Here is a 17,893-nt window from a genome sequence, read left to right as displayed (position 1 = left end):
TGATGCCCTCAAGGTCCATCCATGTGGCTGCGAATGGGACGATTATGTCTTTTTTTATGGCTGAGTACTATTCCATAGTATATATATACCACATCTTCTTTATTCATTCATTGGTCATTGGGCACTTGGATTGCTTCCACATCTTGGCTACTGTGGATAATGCTGCAGTGAACACAGAAGTACATAAGTCTCTCTGTATTGTTGATTTCAAGTTCTTTGGATAAATACCCAGTAGTGGGATAACTGGATCGTATGGTATTTCTATTTTGAATTTTTTGAGAAATCTCCATACTGTTTTCCACAGTGGCTGCACCAGTTTGCATTCCCACCAGCAGTGGATGAGGGTTCCCTTGTCTCCACAATCTCTCCAACATTTGTTATTTTTTGTCTTGGTGATTATAGCCATTCTAATGGGTGAAAGATGATATCTAAGCATGGTTTTGATTTGCATCTCCCTGATGGTTAGTGATGCTGAGCATCTTTTCGTGTGCCTATTGGCCATCTGTAGATCTTCTTTGGAAAAATGTCTGTTCATATCCTCTGCCCACTTTTTGATTGGGTTGTTTATTTTTCTGTAGTTTAGTGGTGTGAGTTCTTTATATATATTCTCCTTATCGGATATATGATTTGCAAATATTTTCCCCCAGTTGGTAGGTTGTTTTTCTGTTTTGATCTTGGTTTCATTTGCCTCCCAGAAGCTCTTTACTCTGATGAAGTCCCACTTGTTGATTTTTTTTTCTGTTGTTTCCCTTGTCTGAGTGGACGTTGTATTTGTAAAGATCCTTTTAAGGCTGATGTCAGAGTGTACTGCCTATATTTTCTTCCAGAAGGTTTATGGTTTCAGGTCTTACCTTCAAGTCTTTGATCCATTTTGAGCCTGTTTTTGTGTAAGGAGAAAGATAATGATCTACTTTCCTTCTTTTGCATGTGGCTGTCTGGTTTTCCCAGCACCATTTATTGAAGAGGCATTCCTTTCTCCCTTGTATGTTCTTGGCTCCTCTGTTGAAGATTAGCTGTCTGTAGAGGTGTCGTTTCATTTCTGGGCTTTCAATTCTGTTCCATTGATCTGTGTGCATGTTTTTGTACTAGTACCATGCTGTTTTGATTGCTATAGCTTTGTAATGTGTTTTGAAGTCAGGGATTGCGATGCCACCAGCTTTGTTCTTGTTTCTCAGGATTGCTTTGGCTATTTGGGGTTGTATGTTTCCCCATATGAATTTTAAGATTCTTTGTTCTATTTCTGTGAAGAATGTCATTGGGATTCTGATTGGGATTGCACTGAATCTTTAGATTGCTTTAGGTAGTATGGACATTTTAACTATGTTTATTCTTCCAATCCATGTGCATGGAATATCTTTCTATTTCTTTATGTCATTATCGATTTCTTTCAGTAATGTCTTATAGTTTTCCTTGTATAGGTCTTTCATCTCCTTGGTTGAATTTATTCCTAGATATTTTATTCTTTTTGTTGTGATTGTAAATGGGATTGTATTCTTGAGTTCTTGTTCTGTTAGTTCATTACTAGAGTATAGCAATGTCACTGATTTTTGTAAGTTGACTTTATAGCCTGCAACTTTGCTGTAGTTGTTGATTATTTCTAACAGTTTTCCAATCGATTCTTTAGGGTTTTCTATATATAAGATCATGTCGTCTGCAAACAGCAAGACTTTCACTTCTTCATTTCCTATTTGGATTCCTTTATTTCTTTTTCCTGCCTAATTCCTGAGGTCAAAACCACCATTACTATGTTGAATAAGAGTGCTGAGAGTGGACACCCTTGTCTTGTTCCTGTTCTCAGCAGGATGGCACTCAGTTTTTCCCCACTGAGTATGATGTTGGCAGTGGGTTTGTCATATATGGCTTTTATTATGTTGAGGTATTTTCCTTCTATACCCATTTTATTTAGAGTTTTTATCATGAATGGATGTTGGATCACGTCAAATGCTTTCTCTGTGTCTATGGAGATGATCATGTGGTTTTTGTTCCTCCTTTTGTTAATATGGTGTATCATATTGACTGATTTGTGGATGCTGAACCATCCCTGTGTCCCTGGTATGAATCCGACTTGATCATGAGGTATGATCTTTTTAACTTATTGCTGTATTTGGTTTGCCAGTATTTTGTTGAGCACTTTTGCATCTATGTTCACCAGCAGTATTGGGCTGTAATTCTCAGTCTTTGTGTCGTCGTTGTCTGGTGTTGGGATCAAGGTGATGTTGGCCTCATAGAATGTGTTAGGAATATTTCTCTTGTCCTCAATTTTTTGGAATAGATTGAGAAGAATAGGTAATAAATTATCTTTGAATGTTTGGGAGAATTCTCCTGAGAAGCCATCTGGTCCTGGACTTTTATTTTGGGAGAGGTCTTTGATTACTGTTTCAAACTCTTTACATGTGATTGGTCTATTCAGATTCTCTATTTCTTCTTGATTCGGTTTTGGGAGATTATAAGAATCTAATAATTTATCCATTTCTTCTAGATTGTCTGGTTTGTTGACATATAGTTTTTCATAATATTTTCTCATGATCTTTTGTATTTCTGTGGTTTCCATTGTAATTTCTCCTCTTTCATTTCTAATTTTATTTATTTGAGCCTTCTCTTTTTTTTTCTTAGTGAGCCTGGCTAAGGGTTTGTCAATCTTGTTTATTCTGTCAAAGAACCAATTCCTTGTTTCATTGATCCTTTTTAGTCTTTTTGTTTCACTTTCATTTATTTCTGCTCTAATTTGTATTATTTCCCTCCTTCTGCTGAGTTTGGGCTTTGTTTGTTCTTCTTTTTCTAATTCTGTTAGGTGTAGTTTGAGACTGTTTATTTGAGCTTTTTCTTGTTTGTTAACGTGGGTCTGTATTGCTATAAATTTCCCTCTTAGGACTGCTTTTGCTGCATCCCATAAGAGTTGGTATGGTGTGTTTTCATTCTCGTTTGCCTCCAAGTATTTTTTGTTTTCTCCCTTTATTTATTCAATGACCCATTGGTTGTTCAGTAGTGTGTTGTTTAGTCTCCAAATTTTTGTTCCTTTTCCAGCTTTTTTCTTTCTTTTTTTTAAGATCTTTTTTTTTTATTTTTTTGAGGAAGATTAGCCCTGAGCTAACATCTGCCACCAATCCTCCTCTTTTTGCTGAGGAAGACTGACTCTGAGCTAACATCTGTGCCCATCTTCCTCTACTTTATATGTGGGACACCTACCACAGCATGGCTTGCCAGGCGGTGTCATATCTGCACCCGGGATCCGAACCAGTGAACCCTGGGCCACTGAAGCAGACTGTACGTACTTAACGCCACACCAGCAGGCTGGCCCCTCCAGTTTTTGTCTTGTAGTTGATTTCTGGTTTCAGAACGTTCGGGAAAGATAGTCGATATGATTTCAATACTCTTAAGTTTATTGAGGTTTGCCTTGTTTCCCAATATATGGTCTATCCTTGAGAATGTTCCATGTGCACTTGAGAAAAATGTATATTCTGCTGTTTTTGGGTGGAGTGCTCTCTATATCTATTAAGTTCGTCTGGTGTAGTTTTTCATTGAAGTCCACTGTTTCCTTGTTGACTTTCTGTCTGGATGATCTATGCATTGAAGTAAGTGGGGTGTTGAGGTCCCCTACTGTTACTGTGTTGTCATTGATATCTCCTTTTAGATTTGTTAACAGTTGCTTTATGTACTTTGGTGCTCCTGTGTTGGGCACATATATATTTTAAGTGTTAAGTCTTCTTGGAGGAGAATCCCTTTGATCATCATATACTGCCCCTCTTTGTCTCTCTTTACCTTTTTTATCCTGAAGTCTACCTTGTCTGATATAAGTATTGCAACACCTGCTTTCTTTTGTTTGCCATTAGCTTGGAGTATCATCGTCCATCCCGTCACTCTGAGCCTGTGTTTGTCATTGGAGCTGAGATGTGTTTCCTAGAGGCAGCGTATTGTTAGGTCTTGTTCTTTAATCCATCCTGCCACTCTGTGCCTTTTGATTGGAAGATTCAGTCCACTTACATTTAGAGTGATTATTGCTATATGAGGGCTTAATACTGCCCCCTTAGCCCTCGTTTCCCAGTTCTTTTGCATTTCCTTTGTTTCTCATCCCGTGTATTTCAGACTACCAATTTGATTAGGTAGTTTTCTCTGTTGGTTTTCTTCTTTTTCTCCTTGTTTATTGTAAATGTGTCTGTTATAATTATTTTTTTAGTGGTCACCCTTAGGTTCGTATAAAAAATCTCATAGTTGAGGTAGTCCATTTTCTGATAGCCTCTTATTTCCTCAGACTATACTGATTCCATCCCTTTCCTCTTCCCTTTCTAAGTTATTTTTGTCATATCTTTTTCCATCTTGTGTTGTGAGTTTGTGGTTTAAATGATGAGATCATTTTTGTTTTGGTGTTTTCCTTTTCTTTATCCTGGATATTAAAGTTAAGTGTTTACTAACCTGATCTGATAGAGAGCTGCCATTTTCTGATTATTTCCTACCTATTCATCTCCTTACTCAGGGCCTTGTAGCCCCTTTCCTATTTTTTTTTTCAGGTATGAGGGTCTTCTTGAGGATTTCTTGTAGGGGAGGTCTTGTGGCAATGAACTCCCTTAGCTTTTGTTTATCTGGCAGATTTTTAATTTTTCCATCATATCTGAAGGAGATTTTTGCTGGATAGAGTATTCTTGGCTGAAAGTTTTTGTCTTTCAGAATTTTGAATATATCATTCCACTCTTTCCTAGCCTGTAAGGTTTCTGCTGAGAAACCCGCTGAAAGCCTGATAGGAGTTCCTTTGTAGGTTATTTTCTTCTGCCTTGCTGCCCTGAGTATTTTTTCTTTGTCCCTGACTTTTGCCAGCATCACTACTATATGCCTTGGAGTGACTCTTTTTCCATTGACAAAGTTAGGAGATCTGGAGGCCCCTTTCACATGGATTTCCAGCTCCGTCCCGGGTTTGGGAAGTTCTCAGCTATTATTTCTTTGAACAAGCTCTCTGCTCCATTCTCCTTCTCTTCCCCTTCTTGAATACATATAATTCTTATGTTGCATTTCCTGATTGAGTCAGATATTTCTCTGAGAGCTTCCTCATTTCTTTTTAGTCTTAATTCTCTCTTCTCCTCCCTCTGAAGCATTTTTTTTAAAGATTTTATTTTTCCTTTTTTTCTCCCCAAGGCCCCCCAGTACATATTGTGTATTTTTAGTTGTGGGTCCTTCCAGTTGTGGCATGTGGGATGCCACCTCAGCATGGCCTGACGAGTGGTGCCACGTCTGCACCCAGGATTCAAACCATGAAACCCTGGGCCGCTGAAGCAGAGTGTGCGAACTTAACCACTTGGCCACAGGGCCAGCCTCTGAAGCATTTCTACAGTACTGTCCTCTAACTGACTGATTCTCTCTTCCATATTGGCAGCTCTGTTGTTTAGGGAATCCAAATTTTTCTTTATTTCATCCATTGTGGTTTTCATCTCCAACAATTCTGATTGGTTCTTCTTTATGGTTTCAGTCTCCTTTGTGAAGAAGCTCCTGAATTCATTAATTCGTCTTTCAGTGTTTTTTTGTAACTCATTGAGTTTTTTTTTAATGATAGCTGTTTTGAATTCTTTGTTGTTTAAATTATGAATTTCTGTATCTTCAGGGTTGGTTTCTGGGTACTTGTCACTTTCCTTCTGGTCTAGAGTTTTAATATACCTACTCATACTGCTTGATGGCATGCATTTTTACTTCTTCTTGGTGCTCTTATCTGGTCACAGCTGCCACCTACTGCCACTGAATGTGGATCAGGCACTGTGCATTCTGGGCCCAGCACAAGCAAGGGGCTCCCCAGCTCCAGCCGCTGATTGCTTTTCTCTCTGAGCAACTGATCAATGGCACATCTGGAGCACTGGGCAGGGGTAGGGGTACTCTCCTTCCCCAGCACTTCCCCCAACCCCTGCTTGTCTCTCTGTATGGAGCTCTGGGCGATTGAAGGACTGTGCACTTTTGTTTTCCCTGCTGCCGCTGCCAAGCTCTCTGCACTGTGCTCTGGACGACAGTGGGGCTGGAGTGCTGGTCGGGGATGGGGCACCTCTCCTCACCTGCATACCTTCCCCTGCATGGCTGCCACACTCTCCTCACTGTGATCCTGATGATTCTGGGGCTGCAGACTTTCCACACTACTGCCGCCAAGCTCTCTGCTCCATGCTCCAGGTGACCCTGAGACTGAGGGCAAGGATGGGGCACCTCCCTCACCTGTGCACTTTACTCGCTGCCACTGCCATACTATCTGCACTGTGCTCCAGACAATTCTGGGGCTGGTGTACTGCATGGGGTGGGGACATCCTTTTCACCTGCACGCTTCCCACTCCTGCATCCATCTCTCTCCTTGGAGCAGCTGCAGATCAGATTCCGCTTCCTCCGGAGGATCCAGTCCCACCACCATCTTCAGGCGTATGGCTGCATGGGCCTCTCAGATGTCTTTTGTGTCGTGTACATGTCCTCTGTTGGTGTATGAATGTCCTTTTGGTTGTATCTTAGAGGGGAGAGTCCAAGGAAAGAGCTCAGTCCGCCGGGATGCTGACATCACCCACAAATGTTCTTTTTTTTTTTTTTCTGCTTTATCTCCCCAAACCCCCCATACACAGTTGTATATATTAGTTGCAGGTCCTTCTAGTTGTGGGATGTGGGATGCTGCCTCAATGTGGCCTGATGAGCGGTGCCATGTCTGCGCCCAGGATCCGAACCCTGGGCCACTGCAGTGGAGCGCGCGAACTTAACTACTCGGCCACGGAGCCAGTCCCCCACAAATGTTCTTAATGGCATCTAGAAAGGTAAATCTTTTCCAGAAGGTTTTCAGCTGACTTGCACAGTTTCATCAGAGGAATCACTATCTATGGTAGCTATTGTCTTACAAAATGTGTTTCTTACATAATAAGACTTGAAAGTCCAATTGACTCCTTGATCCATGGGCTACAGAACAGATGTTGTGTTAGCAAGCATGAAAACAATGTTCATCTCATTGTATATCTCCATCAGAGCACATTTATTCCATTCTATACATTCCATTTATAGAGCACAGGCAGAGTAGATTTAGTGTAATTCTTAATGGCTCTAGGATTTTCAGAATGGTAAATGAGCATTGGCTTCAACTTAAAGTCACCAGCTGCTTAGTCCCTAACAAGAGAATCAGCCTGTCCTTTGAAGCTTTGAGGCCAGGCATTGGCTTCTCCTCTCTAGCTATGAAAGACCTATATGTCATCTTCTTCCAATATAAGGCTGTTTCATCTACATTGAAAATCTGCTGTTTAGCGTAGCCCCCTTCATGAATTATCTCAGCTAGATCTTCTGGAGAACTTGCTGCAGCTTCTATCAGCACCTGCTGCTTCCCCTTGCACGTTTATGTTATGGAGACGGCTTCTTTCCTTAAACCTCGTGAACCAACCTCTGAATGCTTCAAACTTTTCTTTTGCAGCTTGCTTATATCTCTCAGCCTTCATAGAATTAAAGAGAATTAGGGCCTTGCTCTGGATTAGGCTTTGGCTTAAAGAAACGTTAAGGCTGGTTTGATCTTCTATTCAGACCACTAAAACTTTACATCAGTCATAAGGCTTTTGCTTTTTGATCATTCATGTGGTCACTGGAGTGGCACTTTTAATATCCTTGAAGAACCTTTGCTTTGCATTCACAAGTTGGCTAACTGTTTGGTGCAAGAAGCCTAGCTTTTGGCCTATCTCAGCTTTCAGCAGCCTTCCTCACTAAGCTTAATCATTTCTAGCTTTTATTGATAATTTGTTTAGATTTAAAGTGAGAAATATGTGACTCTTCCTTTCACTTGAACATTTAGAGGCCATTGTAGGGTTATTAATTGGCCTAATTTCTTTTTTTCTTTTATTTTCTTTTTTGTTTTGGTGAGGAAGATTGGCCCTGAGCTAACATTAGTGTCAATCTTCCTCTATTTTGTATATGGGATGTTGCCACAGTATGGCTTGATGAGCAGTGTGTAGGTCCACGCCCAGGATCTGAACCCATGAACCCTGGGCTGCCGCAGCAGAGCACACAAATTTAACCACCAGCCCTGGCCTAATTTCAATATTGTTGTGTCTCAGGAAACAGGGAGGCCCAGGGAGAAGGAGAGACATGAGGGAACAGCTGGGCAGTGGAGTAGTTGGAACACACACAACATTTATGGATTAAGTCCGCTGTCTTCTATGGGCACAGTTCATGGTACCCGAAACAATTACAATAGTAACATCAAAGATTGCTGATCACAGATCACCATAACAAATATACTCATAATGAAAATGTTTGTAGTATTGCAAGAATTACCAAAATGCAACACAGAGACATGAAGTGAGCAAATGCTGTCGGAAAAATGGTGCCAATAGACTCTCTCAATGCAGGGTTCCCACACAACTTCAATTTATAAAAATCACGCTATCTGTGAAGCACAATAAATTGAAGCACAGTAAAACGAGGTGTGCCTGTAAGTTGCAGATATTACACCCTTTTCCCTCAAAATATTTCAGTGTGTATTTCCTAAGGACAAGTACATTTTCTTGTCTCTGTTATGAAAATTGAGATATTAACATTGATAAAATGTTATCTAATCTACAGACCTTATTCAAATGTTGCCAATTATCCCAATAAATCCTTTTTTTAATAAAATTACAAAAATTTTTTTTTCTTGTCCAATATTTGATCCAGGATCATGAATCACATTTAGCTGTCATGTCTTTTTAGTTTCATTCAATTTAGAATAGTTTGTCAGCCTTTCTTTGTCTTTCACGAGCTTGATATTTTTTAAGAGAATAGGCTGGTTATTTTAATAAATGTTCTTCAGGTTGAGTTTGGCTGATAGTTCCTTCCGAATAGATTCAGGTTATTGATTTTAGGCAAGAGTATCACAGAAGTGACGTTGTGTCCTTCCTGGTGCATCATCTCAGGAGGTACTTATAATAATGTCTATTTCTCCTATTACTAGTGATACTAACTTGGACCACTGATTAAGGTGGGGTCTACCACTGTGAAGTTACTGTTTTTCCATTTGGATTAGTAAGTATTTTGGGGGGAGTCACCTGAAGACTATATAAATATCCTGTTCTTCACCAAACTTTTCACCCACTAACTTCAGCATCCATTGATGATTCTTGCTTGAATGAATTATTACTATGATGGTGTCCAAATGTAATTTTCTAGCCCCACAATTTCCTCTTTATTTATTAATTTGAATTCTATAAGGAAGAACTTTTTCTTTCCCCGTATGTTTATTTATATTCATTATACTGTATCTGTATGGATTTATGGATTCTTATTTTTTTCAATGGGCTGTAATTCATTCCTGTCATTATTTATTTTGATGATTAAATTGTCCCAGATTTGGCCAGTGGGAGCCCCTTCAAGCTGGCTCCTGTGTCCTTTTGACATTTCCCCATCATTCTTTGAGCATTTGCTTACTTCCAGTCTCCTCGTGTATTTGCCCTGGAATCAGTCAATTTTAAGCAGGAGCCCTGGTTTATCTTAACAGAAAATGATCTGGGAGGCAGACTATCCATAACCATATCTATATGATATCTGTCAATAAATACATGAGCTCCTACTGTTACCTCCAATTCCTGTCTAACGCCTAAAGGTACATTCTTGTCTTCCCTGTTGCCATATTTGTCACTCACTTCTCCAACAGTGAGAAACCTGGATCCATGATTTTCATTATATTTACACATTTACTTAGGTCTAGAACACGCAGAGCACGGCTTCAGAATTGCTGGCCACGCCACCGGGAGAAGCAAACCCACTCACTGGAGTCTGATGTTTCCGCAGCCCTTTACGTCCTTCATCTGGAAGGGTATAGTCAAAATTCTGTGTTCAAAATTTCCTTAGATTATGCCTTTTTTCCGTTTCAGTGTGGTTACGTTATTCAAATACAGTTGGGTTTCTTTGTTTCTGTTTTCATTCCATTGTAGGTATGTCCCCCATTTTTTTAATTATTTAAGTATGTAAAGCATCAACACGGTTCCAAAAGTCACTACTATACAAAAAAGTTGTACTCAGAGAAATACATCCGTTCCACCCCATTCCCACCCAACTTCTGTGGGTAACTGATCCCACAAGTTTACCCTGCCTGTGTTTCTTTTTTGTAAAACCTTCATAGAAATGTTCTCATTTCCCTTTCTTTCTTACACAAAAAGTAACATGCTAGAGATATATTTCTGCACTTTGATTTTTTCACTTAACAATACATCCTGGAACCATTCTATATCAGTTCATAGAGATTGTCCTCATTTTCTTTGTTTACTTTTTTTTTGGTGAGGAGGATTGTCGCTGAACTAACATCTGTGCCAATCTTCCTCTATTTTATGTGAGACATCACCACACCGTAGCCTGATGAGTGGTGCTAGGTCCATGCTCAGGATCCGAACCAGTAAACTCTAGGCTGCCCAAGCAGAGCACATGAACTTTAACCACTAGGCCACTGGGCCAGCCTCTAAGTTTACATTTTTATTGAAGAGTAACATACATATGGAAAATGGTGTTAGAAGGTAGGGACTTCCAGGGTGCTGGTTACACAAGGGTGTTCCCTGGATTAGTTTTGCCTGATTTGAATGTTGCACAAACAGGTACACATAATATTTATTCTCTAGTGTCTGTTTCTTTTGCTCAGTATTATGCTTGTGACATATATCCACGTGGTGTGTGTGGCTGTAGTTTGTTCATTCATATTGCTATTTAGTAGTCTATTGTACACATATATTGCAATATTTTTATGCATTATATTGTGGATGGGTATTTCCAACTTTTTTGCTTTATAGACAGTGCTACTATGAACATTCTACTACTAGAATGTTTCTAATATTTAGGAGCGGAATTGCTGGGCTATGGGCTGTGCATATGTTCAGTTCAAGTAGCTGCTGTTAAATACTTTTGCAAAGTGTTAATATGCCAATTTGCATTCCTGCCAACCATGTATAAGAGTTGCAGTTGCTCGACACTAGATTTTTTTTACGTCCTCACTGACATTGGATTTTTTGTCTGTCTTACTCATTTTAGCCATGCTTGGGGGGAGGGTGTGTATGTGTGTGTGTTGTGTTGGAGTTTTCATCTGTGTTTTCTTGAAGGGCAAATGGCACTTTTTCCCAGCATCACCGCCACACTGGCCCCCTTGTGAGAAGCAGCCTGGTGTAATGAAGGGGCTCTGGCCTTGGAATCAGAAGACCTGGCTCTACCACAGAGCTTGGCTGAGTTGTGTGGCCTTGGCCTATCTAAGTCTCAATTTTCTCATCTGTACATTGGGAATAATAACCCCTGTCTTGCTTTTGCAGCAGGCACATAATGGCATTGGGAGTGGTGGAGTCCCCAGGCCTCTTTCGTCTGAACCTATCTGCCTGTTTCATGGGCACAGGTCTGTGCATAAGACAAAGGTACACTCACCCACATGCTGGTCTTCTCCCTTCTGCCCTGGATCTTTGTCCTCCTTTGACAATATCTTAAGGCTTCCTCCACGAGAAAGCGTTCCCTGATCACCTTCATCTTTCCTCTACATCACTGAGACAGGGCCTAGACCAGAGAGATGATGGACCCAGGAGAGCAGCATTGCCATGTGATCTGAAGCTGGTTTCTAGAAGGAAGTGGGTGTGAGCGTTGCCTGCAGCGTCTCTGGGGCATTTTGGTTAACTGCCGTTCTAGTGCTTTTCCTTGCAGTGCTGGAGGAGGTCATCCAAGCAATTTAGCAGGTGAGAGATAAACAAACTATCTTTGTGTACTTAGATTGGCCAAAGAGACATGTAAACAGCTGCCACGTGCCTGTGTGCCAATGAAGAAAGTGCGGGTCCCCAAATGGGACTCCTGAATCTCCTCAGACAGCCCAAGAGAGGAGTACATTCCCACCTTGCCATCCTTCAGCACATGTGTGCTGTTCTGATCTTGGTAAGGCTTGGGTTTAGAAGCCCAGCCCCTCATTGTCTTCAAGGAGCTGTTGAGCTGTGGCACTGTGCAGGCCACTGGGTGGGGCCCCGCTCTAAGTGTCCCGGAGATGGCTAGGGTATGGACCCTGCACTCTAGATGCCCTGAACCTGGGGGAAGCTAAAACACGGGCACAAACAAGTGCCCAGTGTGTTTCAGGAGAGTGCAAACAGCCTCTCACTAGAAGGCTGACGGGTAACGGGGATGAAGTGCTCCAGGCCCAGGGAACAGCCTGGGCGCAGACAGAGCTGGAGGCCTGGGACACGTTCATGGGGTGAATGATGAAGGCAGATTGGTGCTAGATCACTGAGGGCTTGAAATCCCGGCTGACAGGTTGGATTTTACCCTGTGGGTGATGGCCAAGGAGCCAGTGGTGCTTTTGAGAGGTGTTAGGATGGGGTGTTAAAATCCGAGTCAATCACAGATGCTCACCTGTGGAAGGCCCCCAGCCCAGACTCTCCCCAACTGGCTTCCATCATTTGAACTCCTTCCTTATGGACCCCCAAGACCTTTCCAACTCCAAGCTGCCCTGCTAAAGTGAAAACTCTGGGTGCCAGTTCAAACCTTGATGGGTTTACCTGCTCAGCCCAAGATCCTTAGAAAGATCTGGTTCCAGAGGCCAGGGCCAGAGTGTGTGTTTGTGAGGGTGGGTGTAGGGATGGGGGTGAAGGAAATATTTGTTGTTATAATAATATACTATATTAATATTAATATTAATATTACAATATTATAATTTTAAAAATATTTATTAAACATCTACCAGTGCCAGATTCTATGCGAAGTGTCCTACATTCAATGTCTCACTTACCTTCTGTAACAACCCTATTAGAAAGGTGTTAGCCCATTTTACATATAAAGAAATTGAGGCTCAGGCTGAATTACCCACATAGACCACGTTAAGACACCCCAGGCAGAGTGTGAGTGACGTGTTTCCAGGGGTCCGCTGAGAGTGGAAGTGGTGTCTGGGCCTAGCGCCCACTTGGTCTGTGAGGTGCAGCTCTGAAGCTTGGGCCTCCAAAAGCCAGTCCCCACAGAGCCACTTGGGCCATCTCCCCAGCTGGGCGTTCCTGGCCAAGTGCAGGGTGGCAGTCTTTTCAAAGTACACCAGAAGATGTCAGCAGGAAGATGGTAATTGTGTTCAGATTAGACAGACTTTTCTTGAAGCTTCTGGGGTTTCTCCCCTAAGAGAGCACCAGTGGGGCACTCATTCTGCAGCATTGGTGCTTTTAAAAAATGATGCTATCTAATTCTTCAAATGACCAAGTTTGTAAAACAGTTTTCATCACTATCTCCAAGTCACGGACACTGGATGTTATTTCATGGAAAGTGTCAGATTCGCTCAGCATTTATTCAACAACAGTCACTAAATACCTTCTATGGACCCAGCTCCATGCTGGGCACAGGGAACTCGGTGGTGAGTGGAACCCAGTCTGGACCCCAAGATGCTCAGCAGCCACAGGGGAAGCTCGGGGTTAGAACCTTAGCGATAGAGGCTTGGGTTGAACAGTGGTTAGCTCTGCAGCGACAGGGTGGGCAAGGTGGTAGGAAGGGATACAGGCCCCTCAAGAGGGATTCAGACAGGCAAGTGGGCCTGGGTCAGGCCCTCAAGTAGCGCCTGGTCTTCTAGGACCAAGGTAGATGACGATGGGGTCTGGGGGCAGTGGATTCCAGATGCAAAGACTGGCTTCAGCAAAAGACTAGCATGTGCTGGAAAGTGAGGCTGCCTTTCTCAGGGCGGGGAGGTGGGGGCAAAGGAGGCAGCCTCCCCCCTGCTAATCCTACAGCAGTGCCCCCACCCAACAGCCCGCCCTTTACTCCCCGCCTCACCCGCAGCCTTTGCTAGATTGCTTTTGTTTCCCATATCACCAAGCTGTTTCTCACTTTGAGGCTTTCGCTCATGCTGTCCCCTCTCCCTGGAACACCCTCCATCCCATACCACTTCTTCCCCTGGCAGACACCAAGACTCAGCTCGGCCCTCACCTCCTCACAAAGCCCCAGATCAAGCTTAGTGCCCCCACCCCCACTGCCTCCCTGGTCATAGTGTTGTTTTCTTGTCTGTCTCCCTCACTGGACTGTGAGCAACTCTGGGGAAGAGGCTGAGTGATGGACCCACAGTGAGTCATGAACAGAGGGATGGAACAGAGGGAGGGAAGGCGTGTGACTCCCTAACACCCTAAAAGGGAAAAAAAGCTTAACCGTCAGAAATGTGAAAGAGCTGGGAAAAGTTCACAACATCAACTATGCAATTATGTCTATACTTGAGCTTCTGTTCATTCTGCAACAGTGTAAAAGTCGTCTATTTTCCAGCAAGCAAGACAATGAAGTCAGAGCACCATCAATTTCTCTAATTTGGTTCCCTCAAGGAGTATTTTTCTCTCTTCCTCATGCCAAGGGGGTCCTAAGTGACCAAGACCCATAGACTTTCCCCCCAGCGTGTGAGGCCACCTCCTTTGTGAAACCTCTCTGGATGGGCCAACCACAGGTCTCCAACCCACAGTGGTCACCTCACTGGAGCCCAAGGGCCCTGTAGTTTCCTTTCCTCCCCCATGCCTATAAATGCTCTGGTGCTCCTCAGAACTCAACCCCCGCTCTCCCTTCTCCCACCCTCCACTCTCCCTTTCTCACAACCCTGACCCCACAGACCACCTGCCTGTACCTCCTCAAACCTCCACCTTGGGTTTCTGCAATGGTGCCCCAGCTTCAGGAGGAGAAGTTCTGTTTGGCCTGCAGTCTTTCTTAAAGAGTCTTAATTAGTTGCTTAACATTTGAGATTTCTGTGAGTGAGTTCACTTTGTGATAATTTTTCAAGCTGTACACTTAGAATTTATGCACTTTTCTCTATGTGTACTCCAATTAAAAATTATTTTTTTTTAATCTGCAGATTTCATGTCAAACTTCAGTTTCCCACCTTCTCTTCAACACTCGGAGACCTGCACCACTGCACCTTTCTTCTGAATGAGCTTGGGCTAGCAGCTGCCTTCCTCACGAAAGACATATACTCTCCATTTTGCCACAGTCTCCGCCACTCTCTATTCACTGGCTGCCTTGCTCATTCGTGTACCCACCCCCAGTAAAGCATATAAGCCAGTTCTCTTTGTGGTCTCCAAACTTTTATCTCCCCTGGCCTCCTGGCTGTTCCATGGGTACCTCAAACTCAACATATTATGATTGAACTCACATCCTTCTCCCCTGTCCCCCAAACCTCCTTCCCTCCAGTGCTCCCATTCCTAGGAAATGAATCACAACCCACTCAGTCACCTAAGGCAAAGGCCTGGGACTCTCTGGGACTCCTCTTCTTTGTTTTACTTACAATTCATCACCAACCCTGACGATTCTACAAGCCTGTCCCCTGCTCTCCATCCCACAGCCCCCATCCTGGGCCCAGCCACCGTCGTTCCTACCTGGGATCACAGCAGCCTTGTGACTGTTCTTCCTGCCTGTGCTTCAGCCCTTCTAATCTGCTGAACCCTCTGCAGACAGAAAAGTCTTTAAAATGCAATGTGATCATGTCATTTCCTGCTTAGACAGGCTTCCCGCTGCTCTTGGGAGAAAATCTAAACTTCTTACACGGAAAAAAATCCTAACTTGCTATAAAGGCCTAGTACCAGGGCCTCCCTCCCTCCCAGCCTCTTCCTACGCCCTCCCCTATTCTCCTCTATACCATACTCTCTCACTGTGTTTCAGCTCATTACCCTCCACTCTTCTTAGTTTTTTTAAACAGGTGTGACTTTTATACAGTAAACTGTACACATCTTATGTAACATCTTGATTGATTCTTTTCTCCAATTTTTTTATTGTGGTAGAATACTTAATGTAAAATTTACTATATTAATCATTTGTAAGTGTCCAGTTCAGTGTATTAAACACATTCATAATGTGGCACAACCGTCACCACCATCCATCTCCAGGATTCTTTCATCGTGTAAAACTGAAACTCTGCGCCCTTTAATCAATAACCCCCCATTTTCCCCTCTCCACAGCCCCAGGCAAACAGCCTTCTACTTTCTGTCTCCATGAATTTGACTACTCGAGGTGCCTCCAGGAAGTGGAATCATAAGCATTTGTCTTTTTGTGACTCATTTACTTGACTTAGCATAAAATCTTCAAGGCTCATCCATGTTGTAGCATATTGCAGAATTTCCTTCCTTTTTAAGGTGGAATAATATTCCATTGCATGTGTATACCACATTTTGTTTATCCACTCACCAGTCAATGGACAAGTGGGTTGCTTCTAGGTTTTCAGCTTGATTGATTTTTACATGTAAACATCCACGTAACCACTACTCAGACTGAGACATGGAACATTTCAGTACCCCAGGTTCCTTTCAGGCAATACCTATCACCTCCATCATTAAACCAATTTCACTATAGGTTAGCTTTGCCTGTTCTTGACCTTCATGTAAATGAAATCATATAGTATATGTTCTTTTGTGTCTGGATTCTTTTGTTCTAAATTATGTCTGTAAAATGTATCCATGTTGTTGTGTGTTTTAGTAGTTAATTCATTTGCATTGCTATGTGGTATTCCTTTGTATAAATATACCACTTTTTATACATTCCACTGTTAATGGGCATTTGGACAGTGTTATGGGCTGAATCCTGCCCCCCAAATTCATGAGTTGAAGCCCTAACACCTAGTGAGACTATTTGGAAATTGGGCCTTTAAGGAGGTAATATGGTTAAATGAGGTCACAAGGGTGGGGCCCTAGTCCAATAGAACTGGTGCCCTTCTAAGAAGAGGAAGAGACACCAAGAGTGCTAGTGCACCAAGGAAAGACCATGTGAAGCCACAGCAAGAAGGTAGCATCTGCAAGCCAAGCAGAGAGGTCTCATCAGAAACCAGCCCTATTGGCACCTGATCTTGGACTTCCAGCTTCCAGAACTGTGAGAAAATTAAAATGTTGTCTCCAGTCTGTGGCATTCTGTGATGGAAACCTGATTAGACTAACACAGGTGGTTTCTAATTGGAAGCTATTACAAATAAAGCTGCTAAAAATATTCTTCTACATGACTTTTGGTAGACATAAACACTTATTTCTGTTGAATATGTCCCCAGGAGTGTGTCACAGAGGAGATACACTGGTAGAAAGAGAGAAAGAGGAAGGAGAGAAGGAAGGAAGAGAGGGAAGAAGGAAGGAAAGAAGGAATGAAGAAATTATTTTTTCTGAATCATTTGAGAATAAATTAAAGTAGATACACTCTCACAAAACCACGCGACAACCAGAGAAGTCAGGACACTATATTACTACCATCTAATCTGTAGACCCAATTCCAATTTCACCAGTTATCCCAATAATGTTCTTTATATCAAAAGGGTCCAATCCATGATCATACGTTGCCTTTAGTGGTCAAATCTTTTTAGTCTCATTCAGTGTAAGACAGTTTCTCAATCGTTACTTTCCTGACTTTGACACTTGTGACGACTACTGTCTGGTTATTTTGTAGAATGTCTCTCAATTTGAGTTTATCTGTCGTTATTCATTTTTGGCAGGAATATCACAGAAGTGACGCTGTGTTCTTCCCATTGCATCCTAACAGACTGTGCGTGATCAAGCTGTCTTATTACTGGGGATATTAGTTTTTAACACTTGGTTAAAATAGTATCTGCCAGGCTTTTCCACTGGTGATTCAATTAATAAGTACAATGCACTTATTAATTTATAACTAATTAATAAATATTTTGTGGGGAGACAGTTTGAGATTATGTAAATATCCTGTTCCTCATGAAAATTTCACCTGATAGTTTTTGCATCCATTGATGATTCTTACCTGAATCAAATATTTCTACAATGGTTGCAAAACAGTGATTTTCTAATTCTATTATTCCTTCTACATTTATTAGTTGGCATTGTACTATAAGGAAGAGCTTTCTCTTCTCCCCATTTGTTTATTCGTTTATTTTTTTATATTTATATGGACTCATGGATTCTATAATTATTTATTTTGATGCTGAAATAATCTCAGATTTGGTCATTGGGAGCCTTTCAAGTTGACTTTTGTGTCCTTTTTT

The 17,893-nt window shown here is 42.0% G+C and overlaps 1 long non-coding RNA gene across 1 annotated transcript in view; it reads right to left on the bottom strand.

Annotated features, from left to right (window-relative positions):
* Window positions 1-1,454: 1,454 nt before the first annotated feature.
* Window positions 1,455-17,893, bottom strand: part of LOC139075837 (uncharacterized) — a 128,994-nt gene continuing 112,555 nt past the window's right edge. The window contains exon 2 of the long non-coding RNA XR_011526733.1: window positions 1,455-1,672. This is a non-coding gene — a long non-coding RNA (uncharacterized lncRNA). The remainder of the gene's footprint in view (window positions 1,673-17,893) is intronic.

This window comes from Equus przewalskii, chromosome 1, assembly GCF_037783145.1.
Source record: "Equus przewalskii isolate Varuska chromosome 1, EquPr2, whole genome shotgun sequence".
NCBI lineage: Eukaryota > Metazoa > Chordata > Mammalia > Perissodactyla > Equidae > Equus > Equus przewalskii.
The sequence above is the reverse complement of the archived record's forward strand: the minus strand, read 5'-3'. Positions and strand labels throughout refer to the sequence as shown.